Source organism: Malaclemys terrapin, chromosome 8 (genome assembly GCF_027887155.1).
Source record: "Malaclemys terrapin pileata isolate rMalTer1 chromosome 8, rMalTer1.hap1, whole genome shotgun sequence".
Taxonomy (NCBI): domain Eukaryota; kingdom Metazoa; phylum Chordata; order Testudines; family Emydidae; genus Malaclemys; species Malaclemys terrapin.
The window spans coordinates 96,286,268-96,312,537 of NC_071512.1; the positions used below are offsets into that span (position 1 = coordinate 96,286,268).

General features: G+C 42.9%; 1 protein-coding gene across 13 annotated transcripts in view; it reads left to right on the forward strand.

Moving 5' to 3' along the window:
- The window catches only part of DAB1 (DAB adaptor protein 1), a 701,405-nt gene that overhangs the window by 488,558 nt on the left and 186,577 nt on the right, over positions 1-26,270 (forward strand). Inside the window, exon 1 of one of the 13 annotated variants that reach the window (XM_054038510.1) lies at positions 24,954-25,012. The exons of the other annotated variants lie outside the window; for them this stretch is intronic. The gene's annotated coding sequence lies outside the window, so the exon portion shown is untranslated. Of the gene's footprint in view, positions 1-24,953; positions 25,013-26,270 lie in introns of those variants that run through there. 13 annotated transcript variants of the gene reach the window in all.

The window sequence follows — 26,270 nt, forward strand, 5'->3', positions numbered from 1 at the left end:
GCAACACACATTTCATTTGAGAGAGAAATGTTAAAGCATACACTTTAGGTGCACTGTAAGGAAACACACACATTGATAACAGCCCTAACAACTTCCCTAGATAGATTGAGGGCTTGTCTTCACTACCGGGGAGATCGACGCTGCTGCAATTGATACAGCAGGTGTCGATTTAGCGGGTCTAGTAAGACCTGCTAAATCAACAGCAGAGCACTCTCCGGTCAACTCAGGTATTCCACCTCCCCGAGAAGAGCAAGGTAAATCTTCTATCAAAGCAGCGCAGTGAAGACACCGTGTTAAGTCAATCTGACCTACGTCGACTCCAGCTACATTATTCACATAGCTGGAGTAGTGTAACTTAGGTCAGTTTACCCTGGTAGTGAAGCCAAGCCCTTAGAGGAAAAAAAGCTATTTTAATCATCCTATTGAAATGTAATTATTTAGTGTTGGGAATGTTTTAGAGTGGGTGAATTAAAGATAAATAAATTACTTTCCACATTTCGGAGCCCTAAGGGCCTTCTTCCAACTAATGTAATATCTACACATTTTAAAAAAATGCATGAATTCATTGCACATATTTGCAGCTGTGGGTGTTATCCCTAATGAGAGAGTGTGATACCCATGTGGGGTGCTTGTTTAGAGTATGTATTTCGTCAAGGACACAGTGAACACTTTTAAGAGAAGTCTCTTTGATCATATTGAAACACCCTTTTATCAATAGATGGATAATTTAAGTGTATAGCAGAGATCAGAATTAATTATTACCTCAAAATTCACATGATAATTTAAGAATACAGCACTAAAGCATGCGATACAGCAGATTATGTAATTGTTTTGGAAAATCCCATGCCACATGTATTGTATTAAAACCCCAACCGTACAAGTTGAAATTTTTAAAGCAGTGCAAGCGATTTAGCCCTGCATTTTCTACTAGTGAATTTTAATGGAAGATGTGTAACTAACTCCTCTACATTACTTTGAAAGTCTTAAACACAGTACCTAAATAAGTATATATTGAAGAGTATGTACTGTCTGCTATTGAATAAATGGGTGTCATTTAGGAGTATAGGTACAGCACATATTTAAAATACATCCAGTACTGCACATTGAAATTCAGAACCTCTACCTTATATGATGACTTGCAGGAACCTGTTTGTCTAGGTAAGTGAGTGGGTCAGTTCTTCTTCGAGTAGTGGCCCTATGGATGCTTCACTGTAGGTACGCTTGCACTGCTGATTGGAGATCTTTTGGTAGCAGTGTCCATTTGGCCCACACACGCGCTGTCTGCCCTCGTACCCCACCATGAGGCTAACCAGCCTGCGCCCAGGCTGACCCTCCCCAGTTCCTTCTAAACTGCCCCGGCTAGAGAGGGAGCCATTAGCAGTCCATTTGCGATCGTTAGTTTTTCTCTATTTTTTTTTTAGCATTTTTAGTAGCTAGTTAGCCCCTTCAGACTGAGTTGTAGTTTTTTCCTTATTTTCTCTTCAAAAACCAAACAAAAAAACCCCCTTTTATTTTCCCCCCTTTTATCGGGGACTCCTTCCCAAAATGGGCTATGCCCGGCTCACCGGGCATCAAGAAGTGCCTCTCTTGTAAGGAGTCCATCCCTGTGGCAGATAAACACTCCCACTGCATTCACTGCCTCAGGGGAGGCCATATTCTGCAGAAGTGTGGTCTCTGCCAGCAACTTAAACCCAGGTCTCAAATGACAGGAAATTGAGGCAGAAGATCATCATGATGGAGGCAGCCCTTCAGCTTTCCCTGGATCTGTGCCAAGACTCACCCAGAAAGCACGAATCTTCCCCACAGCTGTCAACATCCAGGGACTATGGTTCGAAGAAATAAGCTGCAGGCCCGTCTTGTAAGACATCTGAAAAGAGAGCTGTGAGTCCTGAGCTAGCTGTAAAAGATCGCCAGCACACTTGGTATCATCCATACCATTGATAGCGAGACAGTCCAAGCACAGTAACATAGCTTATGAGAGTCTGGAGCAGCAGGTACCGTTGATGCACCTAAAGACCTGATGGGCACAGGCACTGAGGCAATGGTATCGGTGAGCAAAGACAGGAGTAGGGAGCACAGTGTTAAGAAGATGCTGCTGGTACACGTTGTACCTTAAGCACCGTCAACTGTGACCCATCCAGCACCAGAACATTGGGTGCAGGTGAAATCCCCGACTCCCTTCGTATCGCCAGGGGCACGGGATTGGTCGGCACCACAGAAGTTCCGGTACTTGAGAGAACTCAGAGTATCTGATGTACAAGAGTCTCTCCTTTGGTACCACGTCGTCTCCAAACATGGGAAACTTCTTCAGTACCCTGCCATGCATCTCCACTTTCTAGTGGTGACTTGGACAGTGAGTGAGAGGAGGTCATCTCTTACCACTCCTCCCATGCTCCTTATGTTGCCCGTTATCAACAGGCTCCTCAGACATATCCTCAACTTGCTCTGCTACCACAATGGTATGGCCAGCCATGGGCACCACCATCAAGCTCTATCCACCATCCCATTGGCCCTGTTGGGATCCCTGGGTGGCATATTGAACCTGCACTTGTCAGGCTTCTAGCCTGACTCATCATGAGCCTGAGAGATGTTCTCCCTCTGCCATGGCATCCAGAGCCACTGAAACTCAAGAGGAAATCATGGAGGAACAGAGTAGAGGAAGAAGTTGCACCGAGAACTAACATATCTTCCTCCTCTCCAGAGGAGGCAGTGATGTCTGGCTCTTTCAGGACTTGGCAAAAAGGGTAGCAAACATACCGCAGATACTCATCGCAATCTCCTCAACATCCTACACTCTTCCTCGTGCTCCAGAATAGTCCTCCCTATCAATGAGGCTCTTCTGGACCCAGCCAAGGCTATATGGCAAACTCCAGGATCTGTGACACCTACGTCTAAATGGGACGATAAAAAATATTATGTTCTAGCTAGGGAGATGGAATTCATTTTTCCCATCCTTCCCCTAATTCTGTCGGCATAGATGCTGTAAACTCCTAGGGCCACCAGCACCAAATGAGATCAACCCCCTATGATAGGGATTGGAAATGCCTGGACCTCTTCGGAAGAAATTTAGAATTGCAAATTATTAAGCGTTAAAGGTGAAATATGAGTGTCAGTTATTCGAAGTTCAACACTTTTATTGAATAATTCCCAGAGTCACACTGTGACCAGTTCTGAGCTATTATCCAGAAGGGACAACTAGGGCAGGTCTACACTTACTTCCTGGTCCGTCCGTAAGCAGTCGATCTTCTGGGATCGATTTATCGCGTCTTGTCTAGATGCAATAAATCGATCCCGGATTGATCCCGGAAGTGCTCGCCGTCGACGCTGGTACTCCAGCTCGGCGAGAGGAGTACGCGGCATCGACAGGGGAGCCTGCCTGCCGCGTCTGGACCCGCGGTAAGTTCGAACTAAGGTACTTCGAATTCAGCTACGTTATTAACGTAGCTGAATTTGCGTACCTTAGTTTGAAATGGGGGGTTAGTGTGGACCAGGCCTTAGTAGCCAACACAAGGCTCCAGTCAGCCCTTGATGCAGCCAGCAGAGCAGCCTGGTCCATCTCCACTGAAGTCGTTATGTGGCGAGTGCTGGTGTTACACCTGTCTGGCTTCCCTAAGGAAGTGCAGATGACTGTAGAAGACCTTCCCTTTGAAGGCACCAAGTTACTTGCTGAAAAGATTGACATATCCCTCCATACTCTTAATGATTCCACTCATTAGGGATCTATTCTCCTGGACAAAAGAGAAAATTTAGTCTGCAGTTTCAGTCTAAATCCCATACTTCACAATTCCCAACTCAATGCTTCTACGAACCTCAAAGAAAGAGAGCCAGATTCTCTAAATGCAAACCATCAGGCCCACAACCTTCCACTTCACAACCATCCACCTCAGAACATCAGTTTTGACATGTTGGTTGAAATGACCACTCCCCTCAACCGCTGCAGCTGACCAACCTGTCCCACCCATTTGGTTACCAGCTTGCCCTGTTCTGCAGCACATATAATATCAGACCGATGGGTTCTGCAAATCATTTCCAATGGGTACTCCACCCACTTTACCTCCCTCTCACCTCCACAATGCCCTTCCCTGTCTCTCGTCAGGGACCCTTCTCACGAGAGTTTACGATGACAAAAAAAATAGATCTCCTTCTCCGGATAGGAGCCATAGAACCAGTACCTCACTATCTATAAGACAAAGGTTTTTACTCTAGCTATTTCCTGATACCCAAGAAGAAGGGAGGTTGCAGACCCATACTAGACCTCAGATTACTCAATAAATTCATCAAGGTTCAAAAATTCAAGATGATCACTCTAGTGGCCATTATTCCAGCATTGGAACAGGGAGACCGGTTTTCAGTCCTCGACCTTCAGGATGCTTATTTCCATATTTCAATCCTACCGTCCCACAGACGGTTCCTCAGATTTACCCTAGGACAAGACTACTACCAGTACAGAGTACTCCCCTTTGGACTAGCATCAGCTCCTAGAATATTCTCCAAGGTCCTCTCAGAAGTGGCTGCTCACCTACGCTCCCAAGGGGTCATGATCTCCCCCTACCTGGATGATTGTCTCCTCAGAGTCCGCTCCTTCAACGAGGCCTGCCAGATTTACCAGAACTGCAGTAGACTTGTTCACGGAACTGGATCTACAGGTCAATGTCCAAAAATCAACCTTAACCCTTATACAGTGCCTAGAGTTCATAGGGGCCAACCTCAACTCGAGACAGGCCAAAGCGCTCCTGCCTCAACAGAGGTTCCTCATCTTGGCCATGCTCATAGAGACAGTACAAAACAGCCCTCAAATTTCAGCCAGACACTGTCTCAACTCCTGGGGCATAGGGCGGCAGGCACAGTGATGCTACCTCATGCCAGATTTCTCATGCGGTGTCTCCAGATATGGTTAATCTCAGTCTACAGACCAACCAGAGACAGATTAGACAAACCTCTGTCACTACCCCAAAAACTCCCTGGACTGGTGGAAAAATGGGATCCCCTTTTCCTAAACTTCCCTGTCATTACTTCTCATCATCGATGCATCCCTTATAGGATGGGACGCGCATCTAAACGTCCTTACAACACAAAGCAAATGGTCACCCATGGAGACGTCCCTCCACATCAACCTCCTCGAACTCGGGGTGATCAGGAAAGCCTGCACCCATTTCCTTCCACTGATCAAGGGAATACACACACGAGCAGACAACATAGCCTGTATGTACTACATAAATTGGCAGGGAGGAGCCAGCTTTACCTCCCTTTCTGCAGAAGCATTCCACACTATCACACTATCAGCAGCCTACCTTCCTGGAGTCCAAACTCAGTAGTCTCGGTCGCAAGTTCCCTCACAACCACAAATCGGAGATAAACCCAGCAGTGCTTCACAACCACTTCAGGCGGTGGGGGACACCAACTACAGACCTGTTCGCCACTTACCTGAAGAAGAAATGTCCACTCTATTGCTCCAGAACAGGGATAGGACAGCACTCTCTGGGCGACGCCGTCCTTCTTCCGTGGCACAAGGACCTTCTCTGTGCCTTTCCTTTGTTTTCCCTTCTGTCAAAAGTCCTTTTAAAAATAAAAAGAGAAGCAGCACGTCATAGTGATTGCTCCCACCTGGCCAAAACAGCCCTGGTTCCCTTACTTGTCACAACTGGTGCCAATATCCCTCCAACCCACTCCATACATCCTATTGCAAAACAAAGGATGCACTCTACATCCCAACCTGGGGATACTCTGCCTCAAGGCTTGGCTCCTTCATAGTTCCAGCGCATAGTACGCTCCTGCTAGGAGGAGGTACAGGAAGTGTTGCTGCCCAGTAGAAAATCCACTACATGTTGCACTTACCTGCAAAAGTGGCCCAGGTTTTAGATTTGGTGCAATTCCCAACAAATTTCCCCGACATCCGCTATTCTCCCAAGGGTCCTAGACTATGTACTGACTCCCAAAAGATCAGGACTATCAGCTCACTCAGCGTTTACCTAGTGGCTACAGCAGCCTTCCGTTGACAAGTAGAGGGGTACTTAATGCTCTCACACCCAACCATAAAAGGATTGCTCAGTAAACCTTTCCCCCCAGCCACGACATCCCTCCTGTACATGGCACCTAAGCCTAGCGTTGAAAAGCCTGACTAGACTCTCTTTGAACCCATGGCTACTTGTTCGCTCACACACCTGTCAATGAAAACACCCTTCCTGGTGGCAATCACCTCGCCGAGGAGAATAGGAGAAATAGCCCTACTGATGGCACATCTTCTCCATACCATATTCTTTCAGGACAAGGTCACACTCAGACCGCCCCTGAAGTTCATTCCCAAGGTGACCTCTCCTTTTCATATAAACCAACTGATTCACCCCCTGACCTTTTACCCCAAGCCTCACCGTGATAACAGGGAGACTATACTTAACACACTAGATGTTAAGAGAGTCCTGGCCTTTTACTTGAATAGGACAAAGGCTTTTAGAAAGTCGTCTAAGCTTTTCCTTTCTATTGCGGAGAGAACCAGGGGCTCAGCAATGTCAGCCCAGACTCTCTCCAAATGGGTCTCGAACTGTATTAAACAATGTTATCAGGTTTGCAACATGACACCTCCAGCTGGTAGTTGCACTCACTCCAAGAAGGTGGTCTCCTCTTCTGTTGCCTTCCTCAAGAATGTCCTTCTCTCACAATCTGTAGAATGGTGACCTGGGCGTCAGTCCATACCTTCGCAGAACATTATGCGATTACTGGGGATTCCACCTCTGATGCCATCTTTGGCTCCATAGTATTGTCATTTGTAACTGATTTGATTCCAAAGCACCAGCCTTACAATATAGGTACTGCTTCAGAGTCACCTAGAGTGGAGCACCCATAGGGACACTACAGTGGAGCACCCATAGGGACATGCATCTCAACTAACTACCATTACTGCGCGAGGTGAGTAACTTCTTTCCATGCCCATTTAATACATTGTCCTTTCTTCTAAAATTGCCAGTTAATTTTCTGATGTGGACACTAATTCATTAGGAATGGGAGTGAGACCACAAACTCATTTCAGGCTTTAAGCAGTACTTGGGGGTAACAACTTCCAGTCCCTGCTGAACTTGGGGGAATGAGACTGTTGAGCTGTAGGTGAAAGGGTCAGTATCCCATTACCTATCCACTGGCCATTCAGTCCCGTTGAAATCTGCAGTTTTTAAAATGTTCCTATCTTTTATTATGCTATTTCTAGGTTGATTTTAAAAATAAAAATAAAAGGACATACATACACGTTCATTATATAGACAGATGAGTTACATTACAGTATTGACAAACAGTGGGATAGAATTCAAAGCTTCCTAACAGCTGAGCACATAAGTATAAATATTCATGTACATATGACACATCTCATGTGAATTTAAGAGTTGTTTGGTGATTCTAAGGTCTGTTAGCAACAGAGTGACTGTACAGTGACCAAAAAGATATGACCTTTTCTCTGAATATTTATGTAAATTATACACGTTTTGCAGTAATATTTCCAAGCTTAACTGTCAAGTATTCTGTCTGTATCCTAACATCTAAACTGATAAATTCTTTCCAGTTTTGCAAGATAATTTTGAGAGGAATCTGCATTTTGAAATGTATTTATCACTAAAGTGACAAGGCAAAAATAGGTGGGCTGAAACATATATAAAGGCACACGGCTTCAAAAACCACATTTGTCTGAAATTTTTATACCTCTTGTAGTTAGGAGTTAAACCTATGATAACAATAACTAAAAACATTAAGCAAAACAACAACAAACCACTATTTTCTTAGTTCTGCTTTTAACAGCACTTGGTGTATAGTCAGTTTCACTGTTCCCAGGCAGGATTTAAATTGAGCTGGAGTCCACCGAGAGGAGCCCACGCCTCCCCTGTGGGACTAAAGCTCCAAGTCCTTGTGCCTCTCTCCCATGGGGCTTAAGCCCTGAGACCTGCCGCCCCATAGCCGAAGCCTGGAGCCCCAAATGCAGGGTGTGGGATGGGGGGCTCCGGGAAATATTCTCTGAGAATTTAAGCCCTATTCCCATGTAATAGGCAGGTTGCAAACATGCCATGAACTCTGAGTGGCTGGTTCCCTGTTCCAGCTCATCTAAGTCAATGAGGCTTTATTTGGTTGCACAGGTGTGCCCATTTGAAGCAGCTTGCAGGATAAGTGTCATTGTTTGTTTACATTTACTGAAAATATCTATGTAAATGTCAGCAAGGGATCAGAGAATAAAATTGTTTTAATAGAATTTAAGAACATTCTATCAGAAACTGGACATTTTAAAACTTTTTGAAAAAAAAATCACGTTGTTGACATCCCTTAAATATTTAATAAAATGATTATGTTCTAGTTAGCATAGCTTTTGTACGGTATTATAGCTATCATATACATTAAGGCTCTGGTCCTGCAATTTGTCTCTTCATTGGCAGGCCTATACTGCCTTCGAGTACACTGTAGCTTTTCACAATGTAAGGGTCTGCCTGGACAAAGGCAGCTGCAAGATTGAGCTCACTTTAGGAAAATGTGATAAAGTTTAATGCATTATATCTATATATTGCATTGAATATTGCATGTGGATATTTATTTTCTAATATATAAAAAAAAAATGTAAATAGTGAGTACATAAATGCAGTTTCCTAATGAGCAGGGTTCCTAAACAAACGTAAAAGGGATTTTGAAAAATCAGTTCTGAGTGATTATTTATGATCTACATAAAGCAAATGTAATTTTCAGCACAAGGCAGAAGATCTTTGTAAACCTAAGGTAACACTTGAATCTAATGAGAACTGTCTATATTAGAAAAGTGCTTGAGTGATAAACCTAGATAGTAATGTCCCGAGCTCTGAACATAGGTCCATATGCAAAATTCAGATTTTTCTTTTTATAATGTGCTAGTTCTGACACCTCCCAGCCCAAGGTGTGTGAAATCTGAATCTGAATTTTGCTGCTTGAGTCCATCTGTACATGTGAAAAAATTAACAACTTTATAAATTCACATTGAACACTTTACTATAAATACTATTTATACGTCAACAGAAGTTTATTCCCATCTGTGATGCATGTTGTCACTATTGAAAAATAATTCTGATTAAAGGGAACTTTTGCTTGGGGGCCCAGATTCAAAGCCCACTGAAGTCAATCGAAAGGCTCCCACTGAAGTCATTTGGCCTTGGATTGGGCCCTCAGTGATTTTTTTTTTTAAGTATGAAGCACACAAAGCTGTGCTCAAACAGGGGCATTATCTTGCTCCTTTTGAAGTAGATGTCAACAGTTCCACTGATCTCAGTGACAGAGAATCAGAGCTGTAATGGAAGGCTGAAATTAGACCACAAAAGCAGAGTGGAGGCTGGAAACTTTAAACTTGATCCAGCCCATGGTCCCTACTTATTATAGCATACATGGTACATAAAACTGCGATTGTGAAATCTGCTCCAGGTGGACCATATTTCGGGATCAGGGCTTAAGGTTCATTTGGCACTCCAACATTTACCTGGGCAGAATCAGTCAAATTCTCAATGGAGCTTTTATTTAGCCTCTGAAATTGCAAACATAATTTTATGCACCCAACGTTTGGCACATACTGTTTTTTTCACAACAGTGTTTTTGATTGTTTACAAATTGATTTGTGTGTGTGCAAATCAGGTATGGCAGGCTCTTAAATATCCTATTTGAATGTGTATAAATGGCAGTTTGTGTGTTGGAATTCTGTTGTGAAATTTTGCATACCTAGAAGTTTGGCCATGTATTTAGAGGCAACTTTTGGAAAAGGTCATTCAACCATATAGCTCTAAATTTCAGTGCTTTCTCACTACTGCTTAAGGGAAAATATATATACAGTTAATACAGTGTCTGAGCTTCCTTTTTAATTTATATTTTGTCAAATATCTTATTTGGTCTGTCCAGGAAAATTAATGCCCTGGGCGAACTTGTGTTTTGGCGCCTCTGGCCCCAATGGGTGCCCCCCACTGCCCCTGGCACTCGTGGGCTTCCCAGACACCACCCCCCGTTTGCCTCTAACCCCTATAAACCCCTCCTGCGCCCACGTGGGGAAACTGATCTGGATGCATGGAGCAGGTGCCATTGCTGCTCATTGCCCTCTTCGAACGCTGCTCCTCCTTTGTGCACGCCTAGGAAGCTGTGAGCAGGGGGAGTGAGGAGTGACATCAGGGCACTTTCCCCACCTGGGCTGTGTTAAGGGGAGTGCAGGAGAGCAGCAGCTCCTGATGCTCGCCTCACATAGCACAGCACAGCTGGGGAAAATGACCTGGATGCAGGGAGCACTTCGCTCTTTGCTCCCCCACATCCCCCTGGAACTTTGGGGTGGGCGAGCAGTATCTGTGCATCACTGCTCGGGGTCTCCCCCATGTTCCTCTGCCAGGAGGAAGCAGGGAGAAATCTAGATGACCCGTTCCCCACGCAGCGCTCCACTGCCAGTCAGGAGCAGTTTCTGACACCACATTGGCAGCGTACACTGCTGCACGGTGCCCACTTGACTGCCGGCACCCTGGGCAATCGCCCAGGTGGCCTACCCCTAAGGTAAGCCCTGGATCTGTCTGTGCGCTTACCTATCAGATTATATGTTGCAATTAAGCCAAGATCTATATGTTATTTAGGAAAAACATAAACATCCTTTCTGGGCTCAGAGCATGTGGAGAATTTTACAGCTCAATGCCAGTGTTAACAGATTTTATAACCCCCTAAAAATGTGGTTTGTAATAAAAATGCCCACAAGCCTCTAATTATAATGCTGTGAGATACTTTATTAATATAATTACATTCTAAGAAGCATAAATGCTAAACTAGATGACTTGTCTGAAGTGGCCTAGATGTGACTTCCATTTTAACAGCTAGTGACAAAGTACAAAGGCTGTTGTACAAACATACAGTGGTTTAATTAATGGGGGTAATATTAGGCTTTGAATCTCCTTTAGCGCTTCTGCCTCCGTTGGAGCATTCCATGTATTGTGAATCTTCTCTAACAGTTAAAGCAAATGAACTAAAATAGCCTTTGGGCTATTTTGTAGCACTGTGTGGTTGGAAAAATTAATCCTGTGCCATTTTACATTTACTGTCTGTGAATCAAACTGTGAAAGCTAATTTAAAAACTTTCACACTTGGCTTGAATGAGGACTGTCAGTGCTTGGAGAATGTTCAGTTGTACACAATTAGCTCAAGGAGTGCTGGCTTGGATAGACCCATCAGCCTCAAAGTGCCAAAGCTTAATGATTGCTCTGGCAAACTAACACAAAGGTTACAAGAAAGCGTTTAAGGGTACGAAATTGCTACTAAAAACCAGAGAAAGAGAGCGCACTATAGATAGGTAGCAAGGCCTATAGAAAGCAGAGACATGAAGGCAGGGCCGACGAGATGGGGGGAAGCCGGTACAAATTACCGGGGCCCGGCGGTCCAGAAGGGGGCCCTGGCCCTGGTTTCCCTGGCTGTTTAGCCGGTCCGCCCTTGCCAGCGGGCCTGAACATTTTTTTTCAGTGGGGCCCGAACCCACTCTCGGCGGCCCTGCATGAAGGGGACTGAATTATGCGTTTGTGGAGAGGGAAGCTAAATATATGGAGAAACAATTGCTGTTACTGTGTTTTTAGAGACAAATCAGGTAATTACTCTGAAATATGATGATGGTTTAGATCAGGGATGGGGAACCTTTTTTTCTATCACGGACCATTGACCCACATTAAAAATCAATCACGGGCCACACACAAGTAAAATGCAACTTAATTTAGTTTTTTTTTTTTTTTTTTAAAGAGAGATAAATATAAAACGTTTAACTCACCCACTTTTTTTAGTGTGATGGCTGAGGTTGCAAATTTAAGTCCGATAGCAGTTTTTCACACTACAACCCTTGCAGCCCGAACACCACGGTAGGCGCCCGGGGCTCAGGGACGCTAATGGGTGTTCCACCCTAGAGCGCCAGAAGCATGTGTGGCCGATGATGAGGCATGCATTGCCAGGCTCCAGCGCCGGCCGTTGTGAGGTCATAACGCACTAGAGTGTCTGGCGGCTCCACCTTGCCTCAGCGTTTCTGTTACAGCCGCTGCCTGCAGCTCTCCTCCCTCCTCATCCCCACCCCGTCTCTGCCCCCAATAGGCTACTGTCATAGGTCTATATTTTTAGAAATACTTCCCTTAAGCAAGGGACTGGATCCGGTCTGTGGGCCATAGGTTCCCCACTCCTGATTTAGGTGATCAGTTATGTCCTGTGGGGCTGGTGACTATCATGGCTCTCAAAGGCAGCTGCCCTGTATAGCTGTGGTGCAGTAAGGTGCTGAGCATGTTCTGAGAGGTAGCAAGAGCCAGATTTTCAAAAGTATTCGAGCACCTAAAGCTGCAGACAGGCACCTAGTGGGATTTTTCAAAGTTCTGAAACTGCCTAGGTGTTTAATTTCCATTGAAATCAATTGAAGTTAATGAGATTTAGGCACCTAGAGTGCTTTAGGTGCCTTTACAAACCGCATTAGGCTCCTAGCTACATCTGTATGTGCAGGGCTGTAATGAAAACCTTTGAACATCTGGCCCCGTGTGCCCCCAATGCCTGTTGAAGCAAATGGGGGCTGCCGATGCTCAGCACCTTTGAAAACGAAGGAGCTGATTTTCAGAAAATCTGAGCAATCCCTCTAACTTCAGTGGGAGTTGCTGTGCACAGAACCCCTGAAAATCGGGCCATTACTTTTTGTTTTTCCATAAAACTAATCTATGTACAGTATTGTACAGATCGAGATTGCAGAATAATTATCCAGACAGTAAAATGAATGGCCTTGTGTAAATGGGCATTTTGTTAATATGTTCCTATCAATCATATGTTAGCAATACCTGCAAATCACAGGAGTGGAAAAAACTGAAAAGTCAGGAAAAGAGGATTATTCACTGTTTGCTTTTTGTCTTTCATCATAAATGGCAGTGGCTCTTAGCCTAGAAGTAAATAAGGAGTTTATAATATTTTCCAAAAGAAAATTACTACATACAGAAGTGCTTCCAAATCTGTTTTGTTTGGAGTCACCCTTTTGCAACAGACCATCCTCCCACTTTCCCACCACAATGAACCCCACCTGTCACACAGTTGCGGTGTTCCTGTGTTTCTCCAGTCAGCAGCAGAGAGCTGCTTGGGTGAGGAAGCTTGCAGAGCTTAAAATGCCAGAGGTACAGAGAGGTGGCAGGTGAGTCCTGCAGAGCTCAGGCGTTCCACAGGGGTGTGACCAGTATAAGCTGAAAATTGTTTTCACTGCAGAAGTAACTGTAGATCAGAGAGGCAAAGTGCCAATACAACACAATGAAAATGAACAGGTTTTGAGTTTGATTTGTATTTCAGATGCTGTTTCCCGTGCTCTGCCCATATACTGCCTGTATTCATTGGAGCATAGGGAAAGTCAAGTACGTTGCTTTGCTGTAGGGCTTTACAGGAAACGCATGTATTATAGTTAGAGTGTGAGACTACAAGATTTTATTATCATAATTCCATGGGGAAACTACTTTCCCATATGGGACAGTCTGGCTGCTCAAAAAATGATGAGATGCTCAGAGGAGATATTCTCCTTGATCCATTTAGTTATGTGTGATTAATGTATGGCGATCAATGGTATTTTGAAGAATGGATTGGCTTCACATGTTCAGGTAGTTCTAAAGACTGGGTTAGAAAAATGCATGCCGGTCCTATAAAACAGAAGTTTTATAGCCTATCATACTAATAACAAAATCTGGATGACAAGCTGATGGGGAGAGACTTCTGTTTTAAATTAAAATCAGGACCTAGGTGTATTCTTATATGTTTGCCACAATCATGTTTTATTATATGTGGTTTTCAAGGCACAAAATATTACAGAAAATGTTCCAGTTAGTATCAGAAGCCTTTTAGGATAAGGGAAATATAATAAATAGATCTTTCTTATAGGCTGTGATGCTTTAATCATTTGCATAGTGCTATCAGCCCCTTCTAGTTATGCAATCAACACACAGCTTTTATTGCACCATAACACACTATCAGTTTCCCCCCTGTTTTCAGTTTGTTGCTTTCATCCACATTTGCTACATTGCAGTGATATATACAAGGGAATTGCTTTGCTTGTAATGTAATGTCATGTTATGTCCTCCCATCTTTCCTTCTCTCCTCTCCTCTCCCACCACCTTATATTCTACGATGAGCATTTTTGAAAAAAAAAAAGTGTGTTTTTACAGTTGTTTACGTCACTGTGGTGTTGTTTCTCCTCTCCCCCTACCTTACATGGGAGTAAAGGAGCCAAACCCACCTGTACCCACATGGAGGCGGAGTTATGGTTGCAACTCTGCTGTTCTCACAAGAGCCTGCAGTAACTCATCTGCAGGTTCAAACTGGGATCAGGCTCTGCAAGTTAGAAGGGGAGAAGCGCTAAGAACAGCTGAAGCCTCTGACATCCCTGGGGGACTTAATGGATTTCTTAGTGGAAATAGATTCGCAAAATTAATTCCTGCTTACTGGAGGGATTAGGGTTAAAGTACAGGGGTAGGGCATATAACTAACAATATAGATCCTGAGGAAGGAGCATTGCACCTAGTTTGGAGAGAACAGACTAAAACTTCATTTATCACACAGATTAAAACATAAATCAGAATAAGGATGTGTCTACCTTAGATCCTGAACCCTGTGTTTCTTTCAAAGTCATCAGTTTGCAGAAAATAGAATGGAAAACAAAACAGTCCAGAGCCTTCCCCAGCTAATCAGGCCAGAGTCCTTATTGCAGGCCCACTAAAGCCCCTTCCTGGGCAGCAGAACTAGCCTTTGTTGGACTCTTTGTGTACCCCAGGAGGGATGGACACAACTTGTGGCCTAGCCAGAGGCTGAGTCACAGAAGGGGGCAGACCGATGCTGGGCTGGAGCAGCTATCACCAGGGGACCAAGACAGAAGCACTCCTGCCATGCCCACCTGACCACTAAGTGGTGCCTGTGGGGAGCAGATCCCTTCACACCCCTCCATCACCTTGCCCGGGAAGGTGACAGGATTATATGCCTCCTGCTGGGATAATAGGGCTCAGAAGCAAGCCCAGCTTCTTAGCCCCAGCTGGTCCTGGATACATCCCCGTGGTAGAGACAGGGGGAAGTGAGATTTCCAGTGACCAGTTTAGGGCACTTTGGCCCAAATGGATTCCCCCGTAGAAGCCCAAAGGGCCAGTGCACCCTATCACACATCTGCCCCCTCAGAGTGATGACCAGACCCTTTTCTCCTGGAGGTGGTTGTAGCACTAGCAAAGCACCATGTGATACAGGATTTAGTGTCTTTTGTGGTGTGTACTGCAGAGGGTGGTCCAGGATCAAAATACAAAAGCAACTCTAGGAGGCATTACCACTGAACAGCTCACTGTGAGAGACACGATCTCCACCACTGAATATCACCTTTCCCAGGGAAAGAGTTTTTAGAAACGGCAGGAGTGTACTCCCCCTTAATGTTTTTGATAATACAGATGCCAATTTGATATCCAAGGCCTCAATGCAAGCAACATTTTCCCCAATTTCCTTGACTCAAACTGACCATGTTAGAGCATGTTGGGCCTTGCGTTTTCTCTTTCTCTTATTTTGGCCTTGTTCCTCCAAACCATAGGCTGTTGACATAATGTGTCACTCTGATGGCACATTCCTGCCTAGGTCTCTTAGCAATGCTGATCAGTGAATTCTTCAGTACGTGGCATTGAATGAGTGGCACAGTTCACAGGCCTAACTCCCAAACCCACTATGATATATATAAGATGCACCCACATTGCAGCGCCTTTATTATTAGGGATCTACCAAATTTGTGGCCATAAAAAATGTGTCACGGTCCGTGAAATCTGGTCTCCCCCATGAAATCTGCTCTTTTGTGTACTTTTACGCTATACTATAGGGTAAAAGTATACAAAAGTACAGTGTTTCTCAAACTGGGGGTCGCAAAGGAGTCAAAAGGGGGTCACAAATGGGGAACCGCGGCCAATGGGAGCTGCGGGGGGCAGTGTCTGCAGGCAAGGGCAGCACATGGAGCCCTCTGCCCCCCTTCCACCCTAGGGGCCACAGGGATGTGGTGCCGGCCACTTCTGGGAGCGGTGCAGGGCCAGGGTAGGCAGGGAGCTTGCCTTAGCCCCACTGCGTCATGGGGCTGGCAATCCCACGGGCCGGATTGAAAGCCCTGACGGGCCGAATCCGGCCCGCGGGCCATAGTTTGCCATTCCCTGCCCTAGCTCCTCATGCAATCACAAACTTGCTCCCTCTCCTTGCTTACTCCCCTCTCTTACTTCCATTTCCCACACTTGCTCCCAGACTTAGTCTCCTTACATAGCCAGTCACAGCCTCCCTTCTTGCTTCCCTGTGTCCCTGTCCCAATCCCAGTCTCCTTGACCAGCCAGTCACAGCCTAGCCTACCGTGGCTCCCAGCCCTCTCTTTCTTCCACCCACCCAAATCCCAATCCTGGTTCCCCACATCCCGGTATCCAGTGCCAATCTTCTTGCCCACTCAGTGCTAGTTTCTCCCTGTTCATCCCATTGCACCCAATCCCTGACACCTCCTCACACACACTTCAGTCCAGCATCACTACACTTCGTGTCCCAGTCTACTTCTTTCCTTCCCCTAGAAAAAGTAGAAGCTGTGAGGGGATGGACTCTTTGGAGACGTTAGCTACTAAACTCTAAGTAGTCTCACTGCGTATGTGCAAATTGAGATTTTTTCAAAGACTTAGAACTTGGCCACATGTGGGGATGGCAAAAAGCATGTCCCTGAGGTAAAGGCCACCCACCATGCCAAATTTCAGGTCCCTGCTACAAAATGGGAGTGCTCGAGCTTCCCAAAACAAAAGTTGCCATAATTCTTTTAACATCACAAAACAGTGTATTTTTCCCTAGTGTCATCCTCAGAAACAACTAACCTGTTTTGGCTGCAGCTTTCTAGTAAAAATCAGCCTAAGGCAGACAACCAGCATGGAAAATTTCAGCCCAAACGGTTAATATTTGGCAAAGGTATAAGCCACTTAAAATAGAGTCTGACAATGGTGTCCTTCAACCTTAATAAGTGATGCTACCAGCCTCATGGATAATAATAATAAAAATTCCTCTGTGGTAATGATCAAAAACACTGCAATAAAACTCTTGTAAAATACAGCATTTTTGACCAAAAATACTGCCGTGTTTGTGGAGCAACTAGCCTAGAATACTTGCTGTCAATTGCTTGAATTACTAAATCTGGTGCTTATTATTTATATGGCCTACTAACCTGTCTGTAAATACTATTGAGTTGGAAGTATAAAATGTTAAATTAACACTTCCCAGCTTACTATTAATGAATTTGGAAATAAAGCCAGAAATGGGCACTTGCTTTAGAGAATTTAAAAGAAACAATATTTCTGCATGGGTTGATGAACATAATCTTTTCCATTTTAACCTAATGTAATGCCATCAATTATTTAGGATTTGTTATTGATTACAGTGCTGTACATCATGTTATATTATTAGATTTTCCTCTATCCAGAAGATTTAGTGGTGAGCAACCTGCCATGCTCTCAGCATTTCAGCAATAGTGCTCTGAAGATGAAATCTTACACAGATGTGTTTTTAAAAAGAAATATTGGAGATCATCCTAGAATTAATGAATGTGATGCATATTAGCTTTCTTAAATCTAAACATAATGAAGAACTGAACTGTTGATGACACTGGAAAGGTTTTAAAAGAGGAGGATAATCAAGTCCGGGATAATTAGACTTGCTATTTAAATATGCAAAAGGCATATCTGAAAAGGCAGAATGAAGTTCTAGTGGCAGAAGACTAAGGTAAAAATGAATGATAAGCAATAAAATCATATCTCCTTGATTTTATAAGTGTAAAATAATAAGCAGTATGGAATCACGGAGATTCAAACCCTAAGTAACCCATGTTACAAACCAACCGTAGTGCTTTTAGTACAGAGCAATGTAGCAAAATTTGGATCAGGGTTTCAGTCTGCCCCAAAGTTTGAGGATATTAAATCTGGGGCTTTGGTTCAGCTCATAGTTGAGCAAGATCAGCCATGAAGTTAGGATCCAGATTCAAATACTGAACCCTTTGCTCCAAACTTTGAAACTGGGAGTTTTGGTGCAGCAGAATGTGTAGCATATAGTGAGATTTTTGTAACAAACATAACTGTTTATGTGAGTGTGATTGCTGTTTTGGTGTATCATGGTTTTTAAAATTGGACTCTACTCTACATCTGTAATTTGTGGACACATACAGTGTCAGTTGAACATGCTTCCAGTAGTCATCCATGTGGACATCCAAGTGATCTTAATTGTGCCTCTAGCTTATTGGTAATTCAAAAACAAGTTTGTGACTGTGTGTCCACCAAACTGGGGGCACAACAAAGTGGCTGGCCGAAAATATGGGCCAAAATATTTAAACTTGAGTTCCTAAATGTAGACACCTACCTACATGGCCTGCATTTTTTCAGAAAAACGGAGCACCTGCAGCTTAAAATGAAAACCAGACAACTTATTCAGGTGCCTTGCATATTTAATAAATTGTGTATTTAAGAGACATAGAGTCATTAAGGCATTTTGAAAATCCACCCAGAAATTGCCTAGAAGAAGCCAGAGACACCCTTTTAATGGTATGACTGTATAAATCAAAACAAATAAAGAAATATGGATCTAGATACTTAATTGTGGATACTCATGTTTGAAAATGTTGGCTTTGGTTCTTATTCTCTCTCTCCAATCTGGACTTCCTAGCAATTTCTTTAACAAATATGACAAAGATCAGCATAAGCTGTTAGCATTTTAGGAGGAATAAACAATTTATATAGACATAGTTGGAAAATTGGGTATTTTTCCATAGAAAATTTCAACTTTATATTGAAAACCAAAACATTTTCAGCCAAAAACTACAAACACTTAACATGAAAATTTTCATGTACTTAACAATCCAGTTTTCTGTCAAAATATTTTGATGGACAAATTTTGATCAGCCCTATGTGCTATAAGCTTTTTTACAGTTTAGTTTTTGTCAAATATGTGTGCAGGACAGCAAATTAGGTATAACATGGCAGCAATAAAAACAAATGAAATTTTGGGTTGTGTATGCAGACATCTTATCACAGGCGTTGGGGATGTTGTCCCTGCCTGATACTGGTGATATGGCACTTAGAATACCAAGCAGTTCTGAGTATCTCAGTATCAGAAAGCTGTCCTCAAGTTGGGGAGTTAAAACAAGAATTGAAGTGATTTGAGAATGCAGAGAGTGACTAAATGCTTATAGCAGTCATTTGGCTACGGGTTTGTCTACACTGCTAATAAAAGATGTGTTCAGAACTTGGGTTAACTAACCCATATTAATTAACTCAGATTAAAATAGCAGGGAAGACACAGTAACGTGGCTTTTAACTCAGGAAAGCAGCTCAAGTTCACCCCCAGGCTCCCCTATAGGTAGGGCTCTACCAAATTCAGGGTCCATTGTGGTCAATTTCATGGTCATCGGATTTTAAAAATTGTACATTTCATCATTTCAGCTATTTAAACCTGAAATTTCATGGTGGTGTAACTGTAGGGGTCCTGATCCGAAAAGGAGTTATGGGCGGGTTGCGGTACTGCTACCCGTACTTCTGCACTGTTGCTGGCAGCGGCGCTGCCTTCAGAGCTGGGCAGCTGGAGAGCAGTGGCTGCTGGCAGGAAGCCCAGCTCTGAAGGCAGAGCTGCTGGCAGCAGCAGCGCAGAAGTAAGGGTGGTATGGTATGGTGTTGCCACCCTTGCTTCTATGCTGCTACTGGCGGGGCGCTGCCTTCAGAGCTGGGCACCCGGCCAACAGTGGCTGCCCTCTGGCCGCCCAGCTCTGAAGGCAGCGCAGAAATAAGGGTAGCAATACCGTGGCCCTCCTAAAATAACCTTGCGACCCCCTGCAACTCCCTTTTGGGTTAGGACCCCCAATTTGAGACAGGCTGGTCTCCCCCCGTGAAATCTGCATAGTATAGGGTAAAAGCACACAAAAGACTAGATTTTGTGGTCCGTGACATGTCTTTCACAGCCATGAATTTGGTAGGGACCTACCTATAGGCTTTAATTTGAGCTGCTAACCTGAGTTAAAAGCTGAGTTGTCTTCACTGCTATTTTAACCTGAGTTAGCAAATGTGGATTAGCTAACCCAAGGTAGGAACACCTCTTTTTGCAGTGTAAACATACCTTTTGTGAACGATACAAGCATTTGAAGGGTGTGAACAGTAAAGAGAGAGGGGATTTGTTCGAGATGTTTCCTAGCTGACATTTGAGGAAGGGTGATTCATGCTATATTAAGGGGGGGAAAAGTCCTACCAGTGATGTCTATTTGAATGTGTAATAGTCCCCAGAGGGAAGAGATGGAAGTCCTATTTCTTGAATCACCTAAAAGTGCACTGCATGAAGAATATGTCAAGAACAACTCTGCATTGGTAGAAACATGAGTTAAGATGGTCTTCAAGGTCTTTCTCATCTCTGATTTCTATAATTCTGTCAATATTTTTCCTAATTAACTTAAGCGGGTAACATAAACATTGCATATCTTCCATAGCCAGCATTAATACTACCTGCTGTTAATTTTATGGGATTAAAATCAGTCCATCATAGGAGACAATTTTATTGCATGCTTCTTTATCTGACATGGTTTAATTGGAAAACGAATGCAGCCTTACCATACTGTGCTACGGTCCTGTCAGATTTCATGAGCTAAGGAAGGTCAGGCCTGATTAATACTGTACATGGCTAGGTAGCTTCCAAGGAACACCTTGGTGCGTAGGAAATATGTTGGTAACTCAGGAGTTGGCATTCTTCATTATGAGTTAGCTAGAGGGCACTCTGCTGCCAAAGTGCTGTATTGCAAATGAGAAATAAAATCGAGGTCTTGACCACGAGTAGTCATTAGAGTTCCCATGACAAAAGAGTAGGGGTGTTTAACCCAGTTGTCCTGTCTAAATTCCAAATGGGGTAATTAAATTCTGCATTGCCAAATTCCCTCTGGCTTTAACTGGATTAGGTACTTTTCACCTTCAGACTTGAAACTCTGTTGTTTAACAACTACAGTTTTTCACCCAATGGATGTCTCCATTTCAGAGTGAGTGATGTGATTCCTATATGTAGTCTGCGTCAGTTTAAGCTTGCCAGATGCTGTGGGAGAGCCTTCATGGTACATAAATACAAGGTAGTTTATTTACTCATTTGTGATTGATTGTCTGTGTCAGACTGAGTTTGGGGTTAAAAATAAAATAACCTTTGGCTGCTCTCTCTGCTTGAAAGCCTATGTTGAAAGTGTCAGCAAGAGCAGCTGTTATCTTTGCCAGATCCAGAAAATCCTCCCAGTTCGGTCAGGTGTTGACCTCCCTATAGTCATACACATCTTTCTCACCTCCAAGCTAGGCTGTGGTAATGCGATCGGAATCATTGCCTTTCAGTTTGATCTAGCCTGCTCCGTTTCAGAATGCGACCAGTTACTTGCTCCTTCAGGGCCTGATCCTGCACGGTGCTGAGCACGCTGGCTCTGATCCAGCAAAGCACTCAATCACATAACTTTAAGCAAGTGAGTAATTATCCCATTGGAATCAGGTAGGCTACTCATCAGCTTAAAGTTAAGCAAGTGCTCTGCTAGATTAGGGCCAGAATGCTGAGCACATTGCAGGATCAAGCCTTTAAGGAGCAAGGAAATCGATTACACCTCCAAATGTATGCTGGCTGCCAGTGTGCCCATCAATTCAATTCAGGGCATTTGTTTATAAAGATCTTCATAATGTGTCCAGCTGTTTGTTTTATTTGGTTTTGGATTTATAATGTGAACCTTCCCCTCCCCCCCCCATACACAATGTACTACTGCAGAGATTTTAATCCATGAATTGAGATATCCAGAAGGTTTAAATGGTGGCGAGAGCTTAGTGCCCGGTGCAAATCTGACCCTAGTTCATACAGAGAAGTTAATTTCTGGAAAATACAAACTCTTTCATGTGGATGTGTAATTTAGATTAGATCACTTCATGGTTCACCTAGCCCTAATGATAGCTAAAGTTAGAACACATGAGCATCACTGGCCTGTTAATCTAAAATGTTTTACTCTGCATAAAAATGGAATGTATTAATTGGTTCACGCTAACGAAGTCTCAGTGCTATGTATGCTTGGATTTAGTTGCATTTTTCTGATGACAGAGCTCTATCTGGCTTTTTTTTCTGACCCAGACATGTGTATCTTATTTATTCCTCTTAATCATGTCTGTGTTATCCTCACTGTACTCCTCTAAAAGAAAATCCAAAATATATAACTCCATATTGGACTTCAGGGATGCCTCTGTTGTACTTAAAAAATATTTTAAATATGGGCCTTTGGGCTTCTTGTTTTAGACTGAGTTAAAGAACAACATAGTATAATACATGGGCTTTGGGAGAGTTGTCTTGCCATAGCCTCAGCAAAGATGTTTGAAAGAAGAACTATTTGGGAAGAGAAGACATCCTTATGTTAATTTCCTATCATTCTTATTAGAAACTGATACCCCTTCCATCTTATAGAATTTAATGCGGAATTATATCCCTGTTTAAAAATATAGAAATAATTCTATGCCCTATTAAATTCTATACATTTTAAAGCAATTTCTGTAGCATCCTATTTTTTCTTCTATAGTAAATTTTCTAGGACATTTCTGTATCTTGACAAAAAAAACTATTTACTGTGGGCTTGATTGTCTTGAGGGTGCAAGAGGAGCTCCCCTCTCCTCCTCCTCCCATTGCACCCGCACAGGGGTTGGGCACAATCACAACACAAGGATTGTGTGCATCTAGTGCTGCTGCTGGGACGAGGCTCCCCAGAGAGCAAGGGCCAGAAAGGACCTGTTAGACCAGTGGTGGGAAACCTGTGGCCTGTCTGGGTAAACCGCTGGCAGGCTGCAAGACAGTGTTTACATTGACTGTCTGCAGGCACGGCTGCCCGCAGCTCCCAGTGGCTGCGGTTCGCCGTTCCCAGCCAAAGGCTCCTCATTGCAGACTATGTGGATGATTTTTTAAATGTTTAGAAAGTAAGAGTGTGTTTCAGTGACACTATCAACCTGGCCAGGTCTATCAGCTTGCTGGACTGTCTTGCTGTTTAACAGTTTCTCTTCAGATCGTATAAATATTTCTCCCCTATAATAATCCAGGGACTCTCTTTTGAGGTTTTAGTGTGGCAATATGTTTGTTTTATGAGTTCTTTCCATATGTCCCTAAGCTTGTCATTTAGGCCCTGATTGTGCAAATACCTGGTCTGAAGTGGACCTTTCAAGCTTCATGGCGATTTCAATGGGATTTTTTCATGGACATAGAATCTGCATCTTTTTGCAGATTCAAAGGCCATAATCAATATGTTTTCACTGTGAATGATATAAGTGAGAAAATGATAGATAAAATTATTTCAAAACAAAATAACCCAAGCAAAAACTTCCACAGGTTTAAGATTTGGTCCATCTTTTTTGTACTGCGTACAAGTTGAGACAAGGGCTATCTTCCTCTGTTTGGAAAACACCAGGTTAATTTTCAGCACTACTGTACGTAAATAATAACAGTAATGTGCAACTGCTTAGAATCGGAGGTTTTAATGAAGGGATTTTGCACTTTTACTACAAATTGGATTTCCACTGATGTCAAAAAGTGACATAATGAGTGTTTAATGCACTCAGAAATAATTTGCTTATGAATTTCAACTCTGTTAAAATACTCTCTGTGAGCAGATAGCAGTTCTCTTAATTATTTATTATTTGAAATTATTAACCAATTTCTTTAGTAACTCATTTTTGGTCTGAAAGGCATTCTTGAACAGCTGTTTTGGGGAAAATATTTGAAATGTGTGCCGTGTTTGTTAGTTTCATAAATCACTTGGCATTGTTTCTGTTTTTGACTGGCTGATTTATGTAACTAAGCCGCACAGCACAATGTGTGATATTTTTTGGTGACTGGAAAATTGCTTTTGGTGAATATTTGAGCATAAAGTAAACTTTTCTCAAGTATTTGTGTGAGTAGATTTCAGTTGCTGGAATATTCAAAATACATATATTTATGCTGCAAAGAATGAGCACAAACAGTCAGAATAAATTCCATGTACAAATATACATAGAAAACCTTTTATATCTTACCCCTTGCTCTGTTCATCTGTGAACCAATGTAATAAATAAGTGCTTGGGTTTGTGGTAATCAATCATCAATCTGTTTACAGCGAGACGAATACTCTGATTAGTTTTCCTGATACTTGACTGAATGGGAACAATGGTCACATAGAGAAAAGTATTGGTGCATAAACAGCGTGGCATGATTTTTCACTGTTGACATTAAGAAAGTTTGTTTTCTTTGCTGGAAGGAAATGAAATATTCAGCAATGCTAAGGGCACATTTTATAAGCCTAATTTTAGGACCATCTGAGCAAAACTAAAATGAGGCTTGGGGAAATTAGTGTGAAATTCACCTCTCTGCTGAGACATCATGTTAAATCCTATTTCAAAATAGGGCTGAAGTGAGTCTTTGCGCAGGCATTGTGCTGGCTTTCTTCGTAGGGCTGCATTTCACCCAAAGCGAATGAGAAACAGATCTTTAGTTCAAGTCTCACTGGTAACATTGAGAAAATGATCTTGAAATAATATATATGTAGAGACAGCTGCACTTAGATATTATTCAGAGGGTAGGAAGTTAATACATTCACATTTGCTTCAGCTTACTTGGCCACTTCAAAATGTGAGAAGGCTGTCCAGGTCTTGTGACATGAGACTTTACATTTTTAAACTCTCTAAGCCAATTAGAAGGCTGATTTTAAGAATATTGTAAGTAAAAAAGGTAATGTCCCTGACATTGCTTTTACCTTCTCCCTGGAGATGCTGCTGACTGGCTACTTAGCACTTTCCTGTAGCATGATGATTACACCATCTCGCTTTAGTAATCATTTAACAGCTCTAATTACAGTATGCTGTGATCCCGGCTGTGTACTTTGTTCTTTGTCCCTTCTTAGTCTTTATCTCCCTTCCTTTTCTTCCTGGTGTTGAGAGGTTGCCAAATGAATATTTCTTCTTCAGCGTTGCAAAAAATAAATCCCAAAGACATAGCTTTGGTAATGTACAAATTTGCTTTTTGTGTTGCTTTAGAATTACAGTATTGTAAACTAGAGTTACGGGGCTTTCCTTCTGATCTCGCCTTCACGAGTGTAACTCCGCTGACAGTCATGGAGTTGCACCAAGTTTATACTGATGTGCCTCTATTAAAATCAATGAAGTCACCCTATTATAGGCTGATGTAACTGCAGTTTTTTATATTAGTGACTGTATTAGCCTTTAGTGAGTTACACTAGTATAAAACTATTGTAAGCGAGATCAGATTCAGGTCCTATATTTGTGAAATGTATGTCTTGGTGGTATTTGTTTGTGTGTGTTTCTTTGTTTGGTTTTCTTATACTGAAAACAGAAATTAGCATTTTTCCAGTGCTGTATAGACATATTAAAGTCTAGATATATTGCGGTCTTGCAGTAATACAAATGACATGAAAAAGACAATCAGTTAATTGAGTTTCATTCCTAAAATAGTAGACTCCTACCCAAATCTGTGGGATTTCCTGTGCTGTTTGAGCACATACCCTTTTTGTCCTCTCTATTCTAATGAAAAGGGATGATGTTGAGTTTTTAAGTGTGTTTCTTTTTGTGCCCTAATCTTCGTTATTTGTAATACCCTTTTAAAAGCTTTGGGAAAAAAAAAACAAACATGGCTGGATGTGAGTGCTGATTTCTAAGCTCTTGGTGACAGAACATTAGATTACAAAAACAATATGTACTTTATTTAGGTCCCTTTTGCAGAACAACCCCCATAGGAGGGGAAAAATTACTGTAAAGACTCACCTCATAGGGTATGTTTACACTGCAAATGAAGATGTTGATTGTAGCCTGGATAGGCTCACCCATGCTAGCTTTGATCTAGGTAGCATGAATAACAATAATAGTGTAGGTGTGGTGGAATGGGCTTCAGCACAGGCCCACAACCCAAGTAGGTACCCAGGCTCCCCAATGAGCATGTACTCAGGTGGCTAGCCTGTGCTGAACCCCGTGATACAATGATTTAAGCCCAGTGGGGAGCCTGGGTATGCACTTGCATTGCTAGCCTGTGCTGCCACAGTTATACTACCGTTGTTACCTGTGCTAGCTAGATTAAAGCAATGGTATGGCTTACCATGCTACAGTCGCATCCACACTTGCCGTATAGACACACCCAGAGTTGGAGCTGCATTTTTCACTTCCAAGGGCAGAGACCTGAGACCACAAGTTTACAGCTGCCTATAAAACTCTGCTAGAGGGAGTGCAAAGCACAAGCCCACACTCCTC